This window comes from Corvus cornix, chromosome 12 (genome assembly GCF_000738735.6).
Source record: "Corvus cornix cornix isolate S_Up_H32 chromosome 12, ASM73873v5, whole genome shotgun sequence".
Lineage (NCBI taxonomy): Eukaryota > Metazoa > Chordata > Aves > Passeriformes > Corvidae > Corvus > Corvus cornix.
The window spans coordinates 18,148,982-18,165,563 of NC_046342.1; the positions used below are offsets into that span (position 1 = coordinate 18,148,982).

Here is a 16,582-nt window from a genome sequence, read left to right on the forward strand (position 1 = left end):
ATCCGTTTTTTCATCCATGGTTTCCCTCACAAAACCATACCTTTGCCAATTGTTTCCCCAAAAATCCCTTTCCAATGCCGAGTGGGGGATGAAAAGGGGGAGGGAAGAAATTAAACCCTCTCCTGCCTCAGTTTCCCCACAAAGCATGCTCAGAGAGTTCTGTCCCCCTTCTGTCAGCCCTAAGATGTTCCACAGAATCTGTTTGGACATTCAAAGACTCAGGAGGGTGGCTTGTTTTGTTTTGAAACTGTCCTTGTTGTTTTCAATGTTAAGTTTTACATCTCTTTTGTTAAAAATAAACGGGTGAGATGTTGGGGTCTCCTCCCCCCGCCATGGAGCCCTGGGAGAGGGGCCCTGAGGGGAGGCACGGTGTTTCCCTGCCCCTGGGCAGCCTCGTTCCCCATTGCTGGTTTGTGTTCCCTGTGCGGGCAGGGACCCTCGGCCCAGACTGTGAGGGTTCCTCGGCAGAGCCCGGCCATGGGCTGGGGAAATGAACATCTCTGAAACATCTACCAACAATCCGTCCATGTGTATTTCTTTTCCACGGGACTCCTGGTTTGATATAGGCATGTTACAGTAATCCCTGCTGTAACAATGTGATGAGGACTTGCCTTGTTTCCTGACAGTCTGAGTCCCAATTCTGATGCTCCAATCCCTCCTGGATGGGTTTCCTGATCTGGGTGGGATTCACTGGGCTGAGGTTTCTCCAGGAAAGAACAACCCAACCGCGCATCTCCAGCCGGTGCCGAGGCGGCAGTGGTGGCACTGGCCATTCCCTGCCTGCCCTGGGACGTCCCAGCTTTGGGCAGCACCGGCCCTGCCTTTCCATCCCCAGCCACGTGTTCAGTGCAGTGCTCACCTCTCCTGTCTGTGACAGTGCTCGGGTGGTGACAAGGAAATCGCACAAGTTGCTGTGTGTCTGGGAGCTCCTCTCCCGCTCCGGCGTTCACTGCTCCATAGGGATGCCCAGGATGGATCCCTGCTTTCTGTGCCGCAAGTGCAGGCTGAGAAGACTCCCAGAATTACACCCTGCCTTACCAAATCAACCACCTGGCAGCAACAGAAGGCTTGAAAGTCACTGCAGCTCCAGTTTCTAAAAGCTGCTGTGGTTATGGAGCACCTCACCCGAGCCGGGCCTGACAGAGATGTGACAAATAACTTGGGGATGTTCTTTAAATGCTGCTGAGCTATTGGCATGTTCCCTCCAAACCCTTCCTGTCAGGCACATCATAAATTGCTGCAGTAGAAGTTATTCCAGAGCATCTCTAAGACGGATCATTGTTCAGTTGTACCGACAGCCCGTGGGCTTTAATCTGTTTATTTGGCTGTACCATCTTCTGTGGCTGCCTGGAAATAGGATTCCCAAGCAGGCAGTTATCTCTTGGAGAATTCTCACTTTGCATATTTCCTCACTACTCCATTTGAAAAAAAAATCAGTTTCTTCTTAAATCTTCCCTGCCAAGCTTAGCATCTTTTGTCCTGCCAAAAACAAAATCGTTGCTCATGTCTGAGTGTGGCAAACCAGGGCGCAGTGAGTTATTGCTCAGTGGCCTGATGCTCCTTTTCCCCTCAGTGTAGCTGTTCCGCTGTCCTTGTACAGGGCTAAGTACAGGACAGGGGCTGTTCAGTGCCTGGAATAATTTGGATGGAATTTATTATCATTAGCAGGAAGGGCAAAGGCAGTTGCCTCAGGAGTTCATTACAAGGGAATTATTTGCGTATATGCATTTAGGAAGAGTCAGCCCTAAGTGCTGTTGCCTCATTAAATTCAAGAACCTGGGTGCTGTTACGGCTCTTCAGATTTAACAGGCACAGCTTTTCCAAGGCTTGTTTCCCTGTAATCTGCTGCATGGCAGGCAGGCACCGACAGATGCTCAGTGGATTCCTGCATGAGCTGAGGGCTGGGGCTTTGCTGGCTGTGGGATTAGGGCTGCTGGAAGGTGTGAGGGCGCCGGGATGCGGCCCCAGCGGCTTTTCCCTGGGAAGAGGCTGCTGAGGAATCACCGTGATCCTTTTTCTCGGTCAGTTTGCGTTGGCTGGAGCTCCCCACGAGGTCTCTGTCGTCACACCACAAGTTGTGTCTCGGGGAGAGGGGTGAAGGGACACTCACTAACAAGGGACTCAGCCAGGAGACAAAGGGACACTGTCTGCGCTCGCCATTGCTCATTTGGGAATTAATGAACGAGTGCAGGGTGCAGATGGGAGGGCTATGAAACCTCTTCCACTGGGCAAGGAGAGCTCTCCCCTGAGTTCTTGCTGCTTAATGATTTCATTTCGGATTTGAGGGACTCTTTGTTGCTGTGCAGTGGTTCTGGGCAAACTGGTTTTGGGGGAGGGATTGATATTTTCAAGGATGCTTCATGCCTGCGTTAGAGAAATGCTTATTTTTGTTAATTCTTTCATGAAATCCTGCAGATTAATGATGCAAAAAAGGCTTTTTGATCATCTGTTGAGCTGCTGCGTCCCTACAGGGTGGTTGTTTTCATTAACCAACTCAGGTTTACGGTTCTACAATGCAGATTTATGTTAAAAAGTTAATAATAACCCTAGAGCACGAAATAACAGGGAAAGCAATTCTCTCTTGGTAATTAAAAATTGAGCCCTTCTGACAAAACAAGATATTCTGTAACCTGTGAACCTAAAAGGCTGTCTTGGTTTCCTACTGCCTGGCATTCCCAGTCCCTGCACGGGGCAGAGCTCGTGCCTGTTGTGCCTTCCCCAGCAGGCAGGAGATAGTCCTGAGCTCCTCACAGGCCGTGTTCTGCACAGCCTGCCCGAGCTGCCAGCAAACACGCTGAGATTTGCCAGTCAGCTGCTCTCAAACAGAATTTGCCATGTCTTTTTACTCAGTGGAAGCACTGGTTGGAGTTTCTTTCTTTTGCAGCTCCCCTGCTTGCCAGTGATGGAGAGGTTTGGATGGATGGGACAGGTTGCATGAGTGGAAAGAGCCTCATTTCCTCAACAAGCTGTCCCAGAAAAGAGCATTTCTTTTTTCCCCTTTGGCAAGGGGAAAAAAAAAAAAAGGCATTTCTCACGAATCCAGTCCATTTCAACATTATAACCTTTATTCCCCAAATCAAGATGCTCAGTTTTTGCCAAACCCCTGCTCATTATTCAGGATTTTCATCTTTCTCTGAAGGGTTTACATTTGAGATTTTATCTGCGAGAATGTTGGTGAATTCCTGGGCATGAGGTGTTTTTGGGGTCTCCCAACACCTCTGGGGTGCTGCTGTCCTGTCCCCAGGGCTGGTGGGTGAGGCTGGGTCAGTCCCCAGAGCTGGGGGTTACTGGGGTGGAATTTGGATAGTTCAGAATTCTTCAGTAAAACTCTGAAAGCCCAGCCTGGCATAGAATAAATGAATATTTCACCATGAAGATGATAACAGAGGCATTTTTAATTTTAAAAGCAGCATTTTGGGAAGGAGTAGCTTTACCAAATCTTTCTGTGTTTTAGCCTTGCCAAGGCACTCGTGGGACACCAAAACAGCCACACTCAGAAAGCACTGGCAAAACCTTTTGCTTGTTACTTGCTTTGCAACGAAGAGCAGTTCTTGATGCAACTCATTAAAGGATTTCTTCAGCCAAGGGGCTGGAACACAAACATTTGTCTCCCTCAGAACTCCTAATGCTTTTGTCAGATTTTTTTTGAAGTTGCCATCATGAGCTGTAGCCTTTGGGCTCCTGAGGATTGCTGGCAATGGCCAGCCCTGAAACTTTATTTTCCCTTCTTGCAGGATGTATTAAAGATCAGTGAGAAGAGGTTGCCTGGTATTAGGATTAACTTGAGCTTTGGTTTCTCATCACACTTTTTTCTGTTCAAAGTCATTCTCACACCTGCAGAACAAAGTGAGCTGGTATTTAGAGCTGTGCCTGCAGGAAAAGTGCCCCTCTGGATCCCACAGGAGGCAATATCCGAGGTCTGAGTGCTGGTGATGGGAGGATGATTGTGCCACGAGGCAGCAAAGGAATGTTGTGCCAACATTTTGGGGAGAAACACATCAGGAAAAGGATCACTGTGTTAAAGGAATTGGATTAGTTCTGGGTGTATGTGAAAGGATAAGGGAGCATTTTGCTGTAGAGAGGTAGAATTGCAAAGAACAGAGATTTTCAGTTATAAAGTATCTAATTAATATCATTAATTCTTCGTCTCGCTGCGAGTTAAGTGTCCATACAGATCATTGGTGTACATTTATATGTAGGAAGAATAAATATTGTATTCCATGAGCTCAGGTGGGAGCTCTGACATCAGAGCACAGGCTGGCATCCTGATCCTTAGGGACCAAGCTGGTGCTCATCCCTGCTCCGTTACTGGGTGTATATTTTGGAATATTGTTTTGGTATTAATCTCTCCAGACTTCCATCGTACCTCATTTTATTGAGAAGTGTAACATAAGGAATTAGCTTTCTTAGTGATTAGGGATTGTTAATTGTGACTGTTTCTGAGGAAGAGGTTCTCCAGTTCCCTGCTGAGTTGCCCAAATTAGTGACCTGGATGCACTGGGTATTATTTACTTGTTTTACAGAAAATATGAGACCATTTCCTTCCTCTTCCCTTGGGTTTGGATGAATCATCAGATTTCTCTGACTCACTTGGGTTGGGTTTTTTCTGCCACTTTCACCCATCTGCAGCCCACTGGCTCTTTGGAAAGAGGGATAAAAACACTTCCAGGCTTTTATCTCACCAGGCATTGCAGAGAAGCAGCAGCTTGGTGACGTAGCAAAGGCAGGTGCACACTGGCTTCTAGAAAATTCAGAATAATCAAAAATAATTTACTGTTTAGAAATGTAATTGATAAAAAAGGTGTCACACATCATAAATTGGTACAGGGTCTTCTGGTGCATCCTGAGATCCTCCTGGGAAGAACCTGGTCCTCTGTGTAATTTGCAGATTCAGAGTGGAAAAATGAAGATGTAGCAGTATTTCATAGTGATCTAAGAGAAATTGTGTGAGAGGCCATCATAGCCTAGGATGGACTCGTTGGAAGTGATCATACTTGAGTGTTAATTATTTACACACTAATTACACAGAGTTCCACGGTACTTTCAGTAATTTGGTTGTATAAAATTTATTGCTAGGCTGATCTTAACAGAAACCCCCCAGAAAGTGAAGGCAGGTGTAGGGGATAGGATGCTGGTAGTTACAAAAAAACCCCCAAAACAAACAAACAAAAAAAGAAAAGCTTTGGAAAAGTTTCCGACAGCTCTGGGAGTCAGAGACAGAAATGAGCAGAGTTTAGGAATTCAATTTAAAAATGTTTCAAATATCATTTGCTCAGCTGCAACAGGAGATAGAATTTAAGTCTTTCTTGGCCAAGCTGAACTGACTCCCTTTAGAGGAGGAGTTAATTGAAATAGAGCACAAGGACAAACTCAGACATTTTAGGATCACCCTTTGCAAGTGCCATACAGGAAAATCTGGTGCTAAATGCTCTTCCCCCGATAAATGTGGTCTGCTGCCATATGATCCATATTCCCAGCTCCGGGATGTATCACCCTGCAAACTGCAAAACTCGGGATTAAGAAATGCACCTTGAAAATGTGCCAGCCACGTTCCTTAAAAGGCTCCCAGAGAAGATGACTCACTGCTTAAATGGCCACTCAGTGCATCTGCAGAGCATTTCAGGTTCAATTCCCTGGAATAGTCCGGATTCCTTGGGGAAGCTGCTCCGAGGGGCAGAGGCAGCACCGTGTCCTGGCGGGAAGGAGCAGCATCAACCCAGGAGGAGCATGAGGGGACAAGAGAGGTCCCAAAGCCATCCAGAGCAGTGAGGAGAAGGAGGAGAAGCCCACAGGCTACCCCAGGAAGGTCTGGAATTTCTGAGCTGGTGAAAGGCAGGTTTGGGGGTCTCATGGCTGGTTGATGCCCAGAAAGGGGCAGATGTGAGATATTGTCTGGCTCATGGAGTGCGAGACAGGGTTTGGGAGTTGTGGTGGGTCAGAGCCCTTTGGGGAGATGTTTGTGCTGTGTCCCTGCACAGACTTGGTGTTTTGTGTTTTTGTCTGGCTCTCCACCTTCTCTCTGTCTCTTTGCAGTTTTGTAGCAGAGCCTTGGTTACTCCACGTCTCGGTGTAAGGTCAGGATTTTTTTCTATAAAGGAAGAGTTTCTGAATTGCAGTCTTAGCCCAGATGTTTTGTGGGTTTTGTTGTTGCTGTTACGGGGTTTTCTTCTTTTTCTTTTCTTTTATCTCTCTCAACAAACCCTGCTTTGTCAATCTCCCAGCTGTACCTGATGTCCCCTCGGAGCTCATGGGCAGAGCTGAGACATTTGAGTTTATTCTCAAGTGCCTGCTGCTTCCTGCTTCTTAAAACACATCTGAAATAACCTTTACTGGGACAATCCCTTTTACCTTTTCTGACAAGGTTCAGAGAGGAAGGAGATTTTTAGCCAGTTGTTTGCTGACCAAATGCACCAGATTTTCTTTGTTAAGCATGTTTCTGATACATTTGAGCTTTGGAGAACTCAGATATACAGGTGGTCTGTGGGGACGTTTCAGAAAAATCTGACTTCCTCTGCTGAAAATCAGCTTCTCTTCAGCACTGCTTGGATTTTTAGTGTCCTACCACAACCCTTTGTGACTGTGAACATTCCCAGCTGGCACGAGGAGGTGCAGTCCCCAGGGCTGTGCAGGCGCTCCCGGTAATGAGCTCCAGATTTGGCTGCTCTGGGATGTGCCAGGTTTTGCCTGATGGTTTTTTTTTTCTTTTTGGCTCCTTCTGAGGGAAAGCAGCTTCTTTCTGTCTTTGTAATAAATGGGGGCAGCTGCACGTCAAGGCAGTGCCCTTCCAGCTTCTGAAGATTTATCCAAACTCTGCTGGAGTTTCTTGCAATTCCTTCTGGAGGTGGGAGCCAAACTCTGCTGAAGTCCACAGGAATCTCTTGCTAACTTTGATGTTAGCTTAGTGGTTGTTCTACCTTTGGCTCTGTATGGACAGTAAGTAAATGTCAATTATCTTTTCAGACAGAAGTCCTTGCAGAGATAAAAGTTTCTGATTTTCATCAGGAAAAAGTAGTGATGGGACAAGGGGGAATGGCTTCAGACTGAAAGAGAGTAGGGTTAATGGGATAGTGGGAAGGAATTCTTCCCTGGGAGGGTGGGCAGAGCCTGAGGGTGCCCAGAGCAGCTGGGGCTGCCCCTGGATCCCTGGCAGTGCCCAAGGCCAGGCTGGACATTGGGGCTGGGAGCAGCCTGGGACAGTGGGAGGTGTCCCTGCCATGGCAGGGGTGGGATGGGATGGGCTTTAAGGTCCCTTCCAGCCCAAATCATTCCAGGATTCTGTTCCATGCTTAACTGGACTCTGTCCTAGGTTTTTGTTATGAAAGCGCAGACTAAAAGAACATAAAATATACCTTTTTATAATCTTTTCTACATACTTATTTATATCTTGTTTATTTTTTCTGTTTCTTCTCTAGTGTTATTTTTGTCTCTCTTTTACTTTTTTCTCTTTCTTTTTTTTTTCCATTTTGCTGCAAAGTCGCAGGTTTTCCTAATCTGTGACGTGCACACCAGAATTTTCAATTCATTTACTTTTCTCCTTTAACAACTGCATTGTTTTGCCACTCCATGTTATTAACAAGTTTTGTTCTTCCTCCTCCCTCCAAGCTTTGCTCCACCAGAACTTCCCAGCCCATCCAGAGCATCTCTGCTTTATAATTACTTTACATTTCTTTATGGCTTCTCTTTAGGCAGGGGAATTGCATAAGTTAATGTGGATAATACTAATTATTTTGGATCTGTCACTGCACGACCGATGATGAATAATGCAGATACTGCTCTGCTGCTGGATGCAGTTGTTGGGGATTTTTGCCTTTTTCCCCTCATCATCAACCTTGAAGTATTGTGACATCGGATGACACAGATAAACGTGGGCTCTGTAATTAAGGTTTATTTTAATGATCCTGGAAAAGACTCAGTTTTGCATGTTCTCATGGTTTTAAACGTGGTTTAATCAGTCTTCCAGCTTTCCTGTCTGCTCAGTGCTCTGCTGACATTTCTCCAGAGGAATAGCAGGATCCAGTAGGATAAAACTTCAGAATGCCCCTCCCTGGCATGTTTAGGTTTTCATATTAATGAAGATAATTTTTTGCATTAGATCAATGATTTTTTCCCATCTATCTGTGGAAGGCCTGGCAAATAACACCACTGAGGAGGGAATTTTAGTGCCTATGGATTTGACTTTTCTATAGAATTCACCTTATTTTCCATGAGCATTGGGGTGATTGGAATTTTTTCCACTCCTCCTTCCATAAAAGAAGCTTTAGTTCTCCTTGCACAGGCTTTTGCAGCTGCAAAGAAATGAAATTTGATGAAAGCAATGACTGAAACCACGGCTTCCTCACCCCCTCACTGCACACTCTGCCCAGAATCCATGGAATATGTACAGGAAAAGCTCTGCTTAGGTGGGACCTTATTTCCCCCCCCAGTTTGCCAGCTGCTGATTGCTGGGCTGAAGAAAAGTCATTTATGAGTGGTGGGTGAGGAATTTGTGAATATCCAGCTCATCTGTCTGAGCTGACACCGAGCCCTGAGAGCTCTGTCCATAACTGTCCAGACAGATCTTTTCAGACTGGATTTGATCTCCTTCAGGCACCAAAACTTAAGAATTTAACAGTCCTTTTTTTTTTTCCTCCCATCCCCTCCCTCTTTTTTCCCCCCTGTGGCTGTTTAATATTAAAATGCTGCATGTTGTGGTAGGGAAGGCAGCAGGGATGCTCCAGCTCAGAGGGGATGTTAATTATCAGCAGTGCAGGTTCCCAAACCCCTCACAGGAGCAGCATTTGGATGGGCTGAGGCTGCCCAGATTTGCTCTGGCAGGATGGAAAGCTCAGCCTAATATTCAGAGCTGATTCCTGGAAAAGGAGGATGTGGGAATCCAGCTCTTTCCTAGAAGGGGAGGTCAGAAGGATGCTCCTGCACTCCAGAAAGGTGATTTTATTCCGACTTAGACTTGGAAATAAATCTGAACATATTTTTGGTTTAGCCAGCTTTATCAGTGTTTAGGAGTAGGAATGGAGCATTTCCAACCATCATTTTCTTCCTCACTTGCAGGAAAAGGCTGTAGAAAAGGACTTGGAAAAAAAAAATTGACTGCTTGTTGATTCTTCCTATAGGAGATTCCTTTGAAATTTAGCAACTCAACTTCCCAAAGTCACAATTCCCACTCAGGGGTGATGTCTGTTACAGTAAAAACCACCTTGGTGTGCCCAGAAAATAATGAACTCCAGACATATTTATTGGCTGTGTGGCTTGAATTCAAAGATCTTTAAATGAGAAAGAAAGAAAGTGGCCAATTTTCCCAGCAGAAACATTTATAGTGGGAAGAAATAGTTTGAAAAAATTAATTTTTTAGCCTGAGGCCAAACAGAGGAACCACATACAGGATGAATCAGATGGATTCCATGTACAGAATGCTGGAAAATCTGCTTTGAAGCATTAATCAACACTTTCGTGTTATGATTTTTGAGTTTGTAATTACAATCATGCCATATTTACCCAGTGTGAATAGTCACATTGCAGGGATTTGTTATCAAATTGGACATGGGGCTTAATTTAGATTAAATTCAGGAACTTTGTGTCTGGAAATCACTCAGTACTTTATGCCTTGTAGGCGAAAAGTGCAGAGGAGGAACGTGAGGAGGAGGAGACGAAATAAACACCCCAACTGCAGAGACAACAATACACTTATTTTCCTCTTCTAATTAGCAATAAGGGTTCAGGTATGAGAATAGAAACAAATCAGCTTGATGTAAATTCATTGAGGATCGGAGGTGCACTGAAGATTCCAAAAGATTAAATACTCTGAGCAGAGCCCTGGGTTTAGGAATTGATTATTGTGAGGCTGAGCCTAAGTAATAAGCATGAAATATTAATTAGGCTCCCTATATCTCGTGAAATAAAGGTGCTTTAGCATTAAGAAATGAAATTGAACCAGATTTAGAAGAAACGTGTCAACATATTTTGTGCAATAGGCTAGTGCAAATATTGACTCCCTGGTCCATTAATGCAAATAAATTAAATTATTAGGGATTAGTGGCCAGTTTAAACTGGAGAGAACCCAAAGCAGGAAGGTTCAACCTTTTCTCTGCTCATCCCTGCCCCTTGGGCTGCAGCAGCAGTTGTGTCTTCTGCACGGGAGCACTGCTGCTCTCCAGGGAAGTCTTTGGTCAAATTAGTCCCTAATCTTTGATAATGTGCTCTCCAGAGGGTCCTGTGGCTAAATGCTCAGATAAGTAATAGGATATGCAAAGCAGATCTGCTCTGGCAGGGCCTGGCACGTAATAAATGATGGAGTTACAGCAGGGAAGCTGAAACCTGGACTGGCTGAACCCAGCTTGGGAAAAGTGTTCTCTGAAACTCAGATGTGTCCCCAGGCTTGGTTATCCACCCTGCTGCAGTTCTGCGTTCTCCAGGGATGGGTGAGCTTTGTTGCCTGGGTCCTGGTGGAATGAGAGAGGGAAGAGCACCAAAGGAGTAAGGAATAGGGGGGGCTTTGGCTCCCTGGCTGAGGAGTTGGAGAGGAGTGAGTGGTGCCAGGGTGGGAACGCTGTGCTGAGAGCAGGATCAGTGCTGCCAGTGTGACCTTATCCTGCCTGTTAGACCACAGGGGAAGCAGGAGGAAGGGATCACTGGGAGAGCTCTGTGTTGTGTCATTGTCACTGACTGCTCTGGGAAGGGAAATCCGGGATTTTATCTCCGCTGTTTTACTGCATGAGCCTTGTCGCTCCCGTCAGTCCCTCCGGACGGGAGCTGTGGCTGGAACTCCTCAGTGTGTTCTCCCCCCAGCTCCCTGGAAGCTGCAGAGTGTGAGGACCCAAGTGGCAGTGATTGTCACTGATGTCCTCCTGTCTCCTGGTGTCACTTCAGCTGCACTGGAAGCCCGTGGAGGGTGTGAGCTGAGTGCCCACAGCGGAGCAGATGGTGTGCCCTGCTCAGAAAGTGTAGAATTCCACTCCTTTCACCCTGCTGAATACCCTGGGCACTTACTCACATTATTTAGGGCCTGCACACTTTAGTTCATCATTTTTACAGGATCACAGGTGCTGTCAATCCTCCTGTGAAACCTCCGTGTCACAGTTGTGAGCTGGTACAAGGCTGATTCAAGCATCCTTTTGTTTGTAATTAACAGCCTGGATTTCCTGGCAAATTTGGAACAAATGCACCTTAAAATAAGGTTTAAATAGGTTAGGATTTAATGTACTGTTATTAGAATAGACCTGTGTATGCATGGGAATTTCAGGGATTACATTCATTGCACACAGGTCCCATCCTGAGAATGGTATGAACGTGAGCAGGTATTCAGAAGATGGAAGAAGAAAGTGCATCACGACACAACAAAGTTCAGTAAGATCCTATGTAAAGTCTGTCAGAGCTGGGATTTGAATTTCTGCCTCCTGTCCAAGACCATCTCCCTAATTAAAGACACCACAGCAATTTGGGAAAGGGAAGGGCTGCAGTGGCAGGGTCAGATTCGAGATTTGGAATCCACATCATCCTGTCCTGAGCTCATGTTCTGCCCTCACAAACTTTTCACAGAGTGCAGAGAAGTGCTGGTTTGTGGCTGAGGCTGCCAGAGTCCAAACCCAGGCTGCCAGGGCTGCCCACTCCTGCCTTGGTTTTGGCCCAGCAATTTTCCTCGTACACCGTTGATATCATTAAGAACCACGAGCCCAATTCCTATTTTCATTATGGATGACAAAATAAAACATTAATAGGTTTTTTAATATGAACTGGGAGTTAAGTATTCATTATTTCTTATTACTTCAATGTCACTAAGCCTTTGATGTGCTGGAACTCAAAACCTCTTCTCCCTGCTCTCCACTTGTACCCTTTTAGTTCCTGGGTGTGAAGGGCGCCCGCGCTTTGCCTGTGGCTCATTCCATTGCTCAGCAGCTCCTGGCCGTGGGGCTCTCACTGCCTGTGCTGATGGATGGAATCTGGGATGCATCATGAGCAGGGTCTGGCTCCTGCTGTGAGCTTTGGCTCTGGGCTGGCTTCTTCCCAAAGCTGGGCCACTTGTCCATCGCTGTTTGTTTCAGTGTCACAGAACCGTGCCATGGCTTGGGTTGGAAGGGACATTAAAGCCCATCCAGTGCCACCCCTGCCACGGGCAGGGACACCTCCCACTGTCCCAGGGTGCTCCAAGCCCCGTCCAGCCTGGCCTGTGTTTTAAAAGTGTGGAATAGTGAGGAATGGCTGTGTTAGGAGGGAAAAGAGGGGCACTGGCCATCCCTGTGTTCAGACTGTGCTGGGGGGGGGGGTTTGCTGTGGCGGGAGGGAGCAGGGAGGGGGATGTCATGATAACACAGCAGCCAAGGTGAGAGGGATGGTTTGCATTTTCTTTCTTAGAGCTATTTATATCCTCTCTTTCACCTTCAGAGCCCCTTTGTGTGTCTGGATTGTTGTCTTACTCCTTTATCCTTCCAAACCAGCTTTCATGCAACTTTCCATCCTGAATTTTCCCCTTCAGATTTAATATTTGTGCTGTGATGTGCTCATAGAATCACAGAATTATTTGGGTTGGGAGGGACCTAAAGATCATCTATTTCCACCCTGTGCCATGGGCAGGGACACCTTCCACTACCCCAGGCTGCTCCAAGCCCCATCCAACCTGGCCTTGGGCACTGCCAGGGATCCAGGGGCAGCCACAGCTGCTCTGGGCACCCTGTGCCAGGGCCTGCCCACCCTCTGAGTAAAGAATTTATTCGTAATATCTAATCTAGCCCTGCTCTTTCTGAGTTTGAATCCATTCCCCCTTGTGCTGTCCCCACATGCTCTTGCAAATAATCCCATTTGTTTCTAAGCGTGTGTGCAAATGTTGACTGCCCGTTGTCCTTTAATGCCAAATGTTTTCCAGAACAACGGCACTTGAATGCCATATGCATTTCTGTGGCAGTTTTCCCAGAACAGGAGCAGAATCTCCATAAATGTGTGTGAAATCTTCTTGTCTTAGCCATACTCGGGGTTTAGTTCACCCCAAGATACCACAATCAGTGCTTGTGTAACTCCCTCAGGATGTGGTCTTAGTTCTGCTGAGGGACATCAGCAGCAATTTGAAAATCAGTATTGAAAAGGGTTTTTTTAAGATGGATAAAAGGTGTAAAAGTTGATTTTATTTATTAACTATAACCATTAATTATGAGTATTGTGTAAGTTGCCCTGTTGTTATAGATTCTTGTCGTGGAAGTTGCGTCCTATGGGTCTGGGCATTTTCAAGTCCAAAGCTCCTCACAGGCAGGTCAAAGAGAATTCTTTATCAGGACATGCTCTCCCCTGAAAGAAACCGTACATTCTGCTTCCTGTGTGATTAAATATTTTGCAAAATGATGTAATTTAAAGTTTAATTTAAAAGCAAGCTCTTAGGTTTGTGCAAAGGCAGGCCTGCAGTGCAGCAGACACCTGGGCAGGTGATTGCTGTTCTCTGCTAGGCTGGAGTTTGGCTGGGAGTAGCAAAAAAAAAAAACCAAAATAGAGGTTGAACAAGTGATAGAATGAAAGATATTTTCATTTCATACAAAAAAAAACGTCCTCAAAAGTCCAAATTTCTGCCACAAATGCTCATTTCTCACTCCTGGGTGCTGTGGTTACAACCAAGAGCCAGGGCATGGGGGAATTCAGGGTGAAGGAAGGAGATGGAAAAGCACCAGTCCTAGGGACAAACTGCAGCACTTGATGAAAAAATAATACAATCAATTAATAGCTAATCAAGTGTTAATAATTGAAATGAACCTGGGCATGATTGTTGTTAATATTTAAACATTACTCTGATAGATTAAAATTAATCACAGTATTATCTGTCTGTCTGGAGGGATGCTGGGGAGGAATTCAAATCTGCTCTTTAACACAATGGATCTGAAACCCACTTGAACACCAGCCGATGTTTTGTGGTTCAGAAGAGGTGCAAACACGTTTCCTATGTGCTATCTCTCTTTTTATAAGCATTCAGGGAAAAGAGCATCAATATCTGCAATGAAATACATTTGAAAGGAGTTGGGGCTGCTTTTGGTGTTTTTTTTTTTTTTTTTATTTGTTTTTTTGTGGAGTTGTTTTTATGGGTTGTTTTTTGGTTGGTTTTGGTTTTTTTTTGTTGTTTTGCAGGGGGGTGTTTGGGGTTTTTTGTTTGTTTTGTTTTGGTTGTTGGTTGTTTGGGGTTTTCTTAGGGGAATTTTTGGAGTATTCAGAGGATGTTGCTTTCACATTGCTGCTTCAGGTGACAGGGCAGCAGCAGCCCCTGTCCTTGGTCGTGACCCCAGGAGATTTTGGGGTGCCTGGCCCATGCTGCAGCTCTGCTGGGACGGTGTCAGGTGCCTCTGGTGCTGATCCATGGCAGTGGGTGGAGTGTTTTTCCAGCTGTTTGTGTCAGGATGAGCCAGGCTGTGACACTTGAAATGTTAAAGGAAAGAAAAGCAAGCCTGCATGAAGTTGCTCCTTCAGGTGTAGGAACAGAACAGATGAAAGATGAATTTACAAAGTGATGGCTCTTGGTTATTCCAGCTATTTCTCCAAAGGTTCTTCAGCACATGTTCATGCTTCAACTAACACTGCAAAAAACCCTGGAGAACTGGAATTTTTTTTTGTATTTTAATCATAAAACCTGAATTCAGGTGTTAGAATTCCTCACTGGGCTATATTTCTTGCTAAGGGCAATGAAGCACTTTGGGAAATTTAATAGGCACCAGGTCACCAAAGAAAACAGGGCATAAACTACATGAGATTATCTTGGAATAAGGAATAAAGAAGGAAGCATCTTAATCTTAGGTTCTGGATTTATACATGCATGACTTTTCCAGATAATTTTAGCCTCATAAGTTCATAGCAATTAATACATTTCAGTCTTGAAACTCAAAGGTTTTCCAAATCCTTAGGAAAACCTGTTTCTGTTGTACTCATCCCCTTTCCCAGTTCGCCTTTCAGCTCTGAATGCAATAATTTATTGGCAGCACTTTGGATTCCAATAGCTGGTGCTTTACTCAGTGGTTCTGGAAGAAGGGCTGGGATAAAAATTTGGACTCAGGAGAGAATCCAGAGGTTTTCACCCACCTCATTGGGAAGAGCACTGCACTCCTTCTTGGAGAGTTGCTCTTGAAGACACTTTCAGGAAAAGGTGGTTGAAATAGTTTGGAAATGAGGAGTGTGGTAAATGGGGAAGGGATCTGAGTTTCTGGGAAAAATTCTTTATGAAATGGTGCCCAGTTTTGTGTTCCCTGTTTTCTCTCCTGAGCTGCTTTAATTTTGTTTTAATTTGTTTTCTTGGTTGGGAGGATGTGCGGTAAGGGAGGTAAGTGTTTGACAGACAATAAACTGTAATGGCAGTGATTAACATTCACAAAAAGTAATTCAGGTGGGAAAAAGCTCAGCAAGTCTAATAAAGGCTTCCACAGGAGGATCTGCTTCTTAAGTTCTTGAGGGGGAATACACAAATCACGGAAAGAAAACCCAAAACCCACTCTGGGATTTTCAGATGCCCCCCAGAGCCTGGGCTCACAGATTGCTGGTGGCATTAATGTGAGCACACATCCAAATCCCTGGATTATTGGTCCCCATCATGTCAGATGCCTGCAAGGAGCAGTTTCTGCAGGGACTGGGGACTTTGTACCCCTGCTCTGGGCTTCAGCTGCTCAGAGCTTTCAGGCTGGTGAGTCCCAAGGTTTTAAATGAGCAGTGCTGAGAGAAAGCCCTGAAATTGTGAGTGAAATAGAAATTAGGGAACGTTTGCTGTGCTCTGCAGAAGGCAGAGCTGTGCTGGGGGGCTGGATGGGGTCTGATGTTCAGACAGCTTTTAGCAGGGCTGGTCCTCTGCTGGCTTGTACAAAGTCACCTCTGATTGTCTGTTCTGGGCATGTCATCTGTCACAGCTGCTGTGTCTGCTGGCCATCGATGTCCTTCTGGACAGATTTATGTCACACCCCATCCCTGCACCGTGACCAGTATCAGAGCAAACAATGAAGGAAGCAGATGCACGTTATTTCTTAATTATTGTTACTTTATTGCCATCTAGAAATAATTTCTTTTTCCCCCTCGAAAACCAGGTTCCTATTTGTTTTCCTTTTTTCGTTTTCTTGTTGTTACTGTAATGGGCTGTCTCAGCTCCACAGCCATCAGAAATCTTGGCTTGATGAGGCTGCTTTAAAACATTTAAAGATTTAAATTATAAACTCAGAGGGAGAAAACCAGTGATGCATGATTAGTTGAAAGTTTTAAACATAATAGTCATATTTTTCATATGCATGTACAAAAATGGCTTATGTCAACTGTAATGTGATTTTTAATGCATATTAATAGAGTCTGTTGCAGTGTGGATGGTTTGAACACCTTTTGGCAGATGGCTGTGGTATTAGAGAATGCACAATATAAATTAGTCATTTAGGGAAAGAAAACAATGCTCGAGTGCTAGCGTCGACTCTGCTCGGAGATGCAGTTCCAGCACATCACTCCTGCAACCAGAAGGATTAGAAGCAGGATTAAATTTGCCAGGGAAATTAAATAAATGAACAGATAAATTCCTGTGTCAGAAAGGAGCTCGCTGTCGTTACAGCTTGTTCACATCCCCGGCTGCGTCTCCACCTTTTAGCTCCTGTCCCTGCAG

The 16,582-nt window shown here is 45.2% G+C and overlaps 1 protein-coding gene across 12 annotated transcripts in view; it reads left to right on the forward strand.

The window, feature by feature from the left end:
• Nucleotides 1-16,582, forward strand: part of CHL1 (cell adhesion molecule L1 like) — a 131,734-nt gene that overhangs the window by 41,956 nt on the left and 73,196 nt on the right. The window contains exon 1 of one of the 12 annotated variants that reach the window (XM_010390256.4): nt 5,601-5,806. The exons of 10 other annotated variants lie outside the window; for them this stretch is intronic. The gene's annotated coding sequence lies outside the window, so the exon portion shown is untranslated. Of the gene's footprint in view, nt 1-5,600; nt 5,807-6,813; nt 6,934-16,582 lie in introns of those variants that run through there. One more of the 12 variants, XM_019280387.3, reaches the window with a different exon arrangement.